Here is a 5,656-nt window from a genome sequence, read left to right on the forward strand (position 1 = left end):
CAAGCAAGATTGATGTGATTGTCAAATGTATTATGGCACTCAGAAGTACTTTCTATTGATTTATCCTGCTGTAGGAGGCCTTTCTTCTTCTTCGCACGGAATCTAAAATGATCCATATTGTTTGGATTGACGAATCCGTGCAGATTCAAACTCTCCCTAAATATAAACAGATAAAATTTGTATCACAATTAATATTAATTGCAGAGGGGTTCCTTTTGTTTTCAAAATTAAATATACATTTGTTTGCCAAAGAATATTTTGAAAAAATACAGAGAAATTATTATACTGTGAAAAAACTTTTCATTTAATCGCTCATAAAATTTCGCATGAAACTATAAACTATATTTTGGTATTTTACTTTGCTAAATTCGATTTTCTCTACGAATTTTATATTATTTCACAATATAAGATTTGTCGTTATGTTCTTCGGCTATCTTGCTAATTATTGAAAATATTTGTAACGGTTTTAGTTCAATACGAATTGCGATTTATCAATACTTCTAGAAGTATCCGAGAATCAAAAGCTTTACATTTAATTAAGGGAATTGTCATTGATTAACTATAATTTGGTCAATAAATTACACTTTAAAACCTGCAATTTCTTCTATAAATTGTTATTTGAATAAATAAGAATAAAATGTTAAAAATCTCTCACCCGAAGGGATCATCCAAGGGTCGATACCCAGCAAGATCGAAATTCATTTTTCAACTCTCCAAAATCGCACTCTTTACAACAATAAGAGCAAACCAACAACAGTCAATTGTTGAGTTCATTTGTTACGCTTCAAATTAAGATGAAAGAAAATTTAATGGTTAATATTTTTATTTTTTATTTTTTTTCTTCTTTTAATTTGCGAACTTGATTCAGTCGTTATTATATAATAACGACAGAAATATAAAGAGGATTGTTTAAATTTTTTCATCATATTTCAGTCAACAGTTTTATGAATTTTCCGACCGCCCGAATTGAATTCGGGTCCTCCAGAGCAATAGAGTGTTTAATTGAACGTCTTGACCATTCAGCCCTATGCAGAAGCTAGCCAGAGAGAATATGTGGCGATAAGAGTAAATCGTTTTTCACGGTCTCTGTTTTTTCCTCTTGCCTGTGTGGCCGTAATAAACGAGAGCGAGAAACAAAGAGCGTGGAACGTCGTCACCTCTTTTCGCCACATGTTTTCGCTGGCTGGGGAAATTCTCTTGGCTGGGGAAACCCTTATATTGTTAATAGCCCGAGGTATATAAGAAAATTACGGCAATTATTTTCTATAAAATCTCAACAGTAATATAATAATGTGTACAGTGTAATACGCATTACGAAAGACTATCGAATATATTACAGAATACTTTTATGTAATTATACAAGGAATATAAAATGTATTTATCGTACAAATTATTCTATGCTGTACAGCGTATGATCTATGCTAAATTATTAGTACAAATTTTTCGAGGATTAACGCATTACTCTATTTTTCTGTGAATGAATCCAGGCGATTCCCCTAGCAGTCTATCTGTCTGAAAATTTCATAAAAATCAGATAATTACAATCACTTCGGATAAAATAAATATTAAAATTCGAGTCGAAGTTGAAAGTAACATAAATAAGTATCAGAGGACCACGAAAACCTTCGACTTGGGGAAAATTCGAGTTAAGCGAATTTAAATCGGAAAATTTAAAACTTTATGCTATTTTATTGAGACATAACGAGAGCTTTAGTTCTTTCAGTTAAAGAAATATTCGAATTACAGACATCCAAGTTACAGAGGTTTTACTGCAAATGAATCAAAAACATAAATAAAACTCAATGTTCAAACCTATAAATTTTTCTGTAAATGCATCGACCAACAGTAAAAGTTGTAACTCACTGCGTGACGCAACAAGGCGGGGTCACACAAGTTAGGGTTCAAATTTAACTAAAAGTTCAGTCGACCCCCCTATAACACGGTAGATACGTTCTGGTTTTTATGAATCCATCTTCTACGAGTGCAGCCAATCACAGCCTGGCACGTACGCAGTTTACGGACTACGGCTGTTTGAAAGGTTTCTTCCATAAAATTAATCGATTATAGACTAATTCGACTCAACATTTCCAAGATACGTATAATTTTATTTTGGGAATAATCCATATAAACTATGTTAAAAACAAAAAATTTTCGGATTACTTACCGAGTGTGCACCGTTCGAATACGCCGTTGCTTAAGCTTGTTTTCGTCGTGGAGATTGTCATCGAATTGTGCTCGCGTGCTTCCTGATAAATTATTTTTTTTTGCGAAAAATTCGCTGAACTTTAGAGACATCATTAATATAAATATAATTTTTACGGACGTTAAATAATAAATGGTTTTTGGTAGGTCCGCTGCTCGTTTAAACTCAACGGTTTCTGCAATCCTGTCGCGATACGAGTCGGCGATGACGTTTTACCGAATTATAGGAGTTTTTTTAGCATGTTTGTACGAATAGTGTCGCAATTGTTTCGCCGTGATGTAGGAATCCGAACTATAGGAACCCGTGTTATAGAGGGGTCGACTGTACTAGGTCTGGACTTTATGGGAACCAAAAAAAGAAATATTTATATATATATAAATTCAAAAACACTTAAATATTTATTTTAAATTTTTTTACTTATTAGATTGAACAACAACAAATGATTAATTATTACCAAAGTTAGTATAATTTTCAAATGTGTCAACTAATCGAGTAACAAAAAAAACGGATAAACAATTAAACAAATGGAAATATTATTTTTTATAATAGGACAATCTAAGATCCAATCTCCACTCCAAAAAAAAAAAATACTCAATTACGGTATATGTTGCTTACGCTTAATTAAGTGTGAAAATTTTGACACTTTTAATAGAACATCTGTTCTTATTAAGAACCCCAGTTAATTCAATAAGAGAAGAGAAAACAGAATACAATCCACTGACAACCTGAAAAAAATTTAAAGTATAATAAATATAACAAAATTCTAATTTATGGTATTTTTCTTTAAGATTTTTTTAGATACTATATTAAATCAGAAAAATTATTAACATATTATCATTAAAAATGAATTTACATTTTTACATAATTGCATATTATCGTATTCCGTGACAGTGTATATAAACAAATAATATCTTACGCCTACATATTTACCCTTAACAAGAAATTTCTTTTAACGTAGAAAAATCCCCACATTGATATTCCAAACGGTCTTCCTCCAAATCTCTTCATGAAACAAATGATCTGAAATGATTCAATTATTAATTCAATTATATCAATACAGTAGAGCATCGATTATCAGACTCAATTGGGGACGGGTTGGTCGGATAACTGAAAAAACGGATAACCGAAAAGTATGAAAAAATACATTATTAGCATAGTATATTAGTATATTAGTAAAGTAGAGCCTCGATTATCCGACTCAATTGGGGACTGGGGTTGGTCGGATAATTGAAAAGTCGGATAACCGAAAAGTATGAAAAAATTCATTATTAGTGTAGTATATTATTATATCCCATGTAATTAGTATATCGCTATTAACCTACTTCGCGTTGAATTTTCATCGATGTTAAGCCTAACAAAATTTTTTAAAATAATAATCGTCGCTATTGTATCGTTAAAAATTAGAAAATTAAGCCTCGTTTAAATACTGGGCTCCCTTGCATGGTCAAGACAGTGTTGCCAGCTAAAACACGCAAAATTTAACAAAAATAATATTAAAGTAGCCAAGATATAGCCAAATATTGTAGCGCCACATCACTAGTGGACATTTAAAATTTGCCGACTAGAACGCGGTCGGTTAACCGATGTGACGGTTGATCGGGGGTCGGATAATCGATGCTCTACTGTATTGTGTAAATTAAAAGAAAAAAACATACTTTGAATCTATATTCAGGCGTGAATAATGATGAATATTTCCCGATGCTGATATAATTGTCGTAGATCTGAAACATATTAATAAATTCATTACGCAAACGACAGCTCTTTCATTAATTAAATAATTCTCAGTTTGTGGTTTTCATTCATAAAAACGATACTTACCAGTGATGAAAAAATTGATAATGCCCATGCAACGATAAATGTTCCAGTCAATAAAAATATTGAAATTAGTCCGATTCCTATACGAAAAATAATATCTATCTTTACGAAGAGAACAATGTATATATAGAAACAAGTTTCGTAGACAAAAAAAAAATGTAAAGCAGAGGAAACAAAGTCTTCCATTTTTCGTTCACCTCTTCCAAAATTTGCCAAATTCTCCAAAGTTTCTCTGTCAGTTCATCAATGAAAGACCTTGTTGCGCTAATTGAAAGTTGCAATTGAGTAGAAATGTTCATTAATCTTTTTCCTATCAGTGAAAAAATAATTACGAAAAACAGAAGTAAACATAACATGTGAGACGCAACATAAAATAACCAAAGTTCAAACGCGCAAAGGCAGAAATAAGATGTCGTATAATGGTAATGGTCCGATGTAATACAAATATAACCGAGAAAGAATGCCATTGTAAACCAACAAAATAGATCGCAAACATAAAAAAAAGAAATAATAATGAACGTAATGTTCATATTTCTCGATTAATTTTTCTTCTTCGTGGAAATCGCTCATCAATTGGTGAATATTAACTTTACTTCTTTTTAAAATGCTGAACTGTACTGCTGCGAACAAGGAACCTGCCCATGAAATGAATTTAATGTACAGTTTGTTATTTCCAAATGCCATAGCTACGTCATTGCAATAAGCTTCGGGTATTGTTATCATAGTAGCAAACAATAGTGCCATTGTCCATAAAAATATTTCGAGTAAATTCGTATAAATGTTTAAACATTTTCGAATTTTTGTCGATTTTTTTTTTCGACATTTGCATGACTCCAACACATCCAAACCGAAGACTTCCATAATAGAAATCACCGGTAGAAGTTTTAGAAGTTTTCTAGCTATACAATTACCATATGACGTCTGCATTTCTGAACAAATTCTGTACAATTTCGAAATACTACAGATACTAACTTGTACTGTTTGGTTTCAATACACAGCAATATACACGTTTAGAGAATTGAATATTTAAAACAAATTTAAACGTTAGAATGACCCATGTAGTCGTATTTGCACTACTCAAACCTCATAAAGTCGATGTAATAACTGTAGAAATGGTTTTCGATTGGAATATATTTAATGTTGTAAAAAATATTTACTGGTATTGAGTGACGTCTACACTGGTTTCAACGAATCATGTTCCACACTGAAAAAGTACAGGTTACCTAGAAACAAGACGTGATCAATAAAANAAAGGGATCGAATCCCTGAATTTCTTCAAAGATCTGTGAAAATAAAATAGAAATTATTAAGAATTTCATCTACAAGTTTCAAGCATTTTTAAAATAATAACTTTATTTGTTATTAAGAAACTGAAAATACATTGCTGCCTTGTGTGATTTATTACGTATGAAATATAAGTTATTGTGGATGTCAACGTTTTACAACCTTCCTGTAATAACATTCAAATCACCAAACAAAGTTACTGAATAATCTTGTATTTACATCCATTTGTGTTATTTTGCAGTGTTACGGACGAGTGCATCCCCAGGAATGTGTCTCATAGAGAGCAGAGGATATAAAGTAACAAACCGATTAAATAAAATTATGCTTCTTAAATAGGTTTCTTCTACTTATGTT

This window comes from Centruroides sculpturatus, unplaced genomic scaffold, assembly GCF_000671375.1.
Source record: "Centruroides sculpturatus isolate CEXI.00-Female unplaced genomic scaffold, Cexi_2.0 scaffold69, whole genome shotgun sequence".
In the NCBI taxonomy this organism is placed as follows: Eukaryota; Metazoa; Arthropoda; class Arachnida; order Scorpiones; family Buthidae; genus Centruroides; species Centruroides sculpturatus.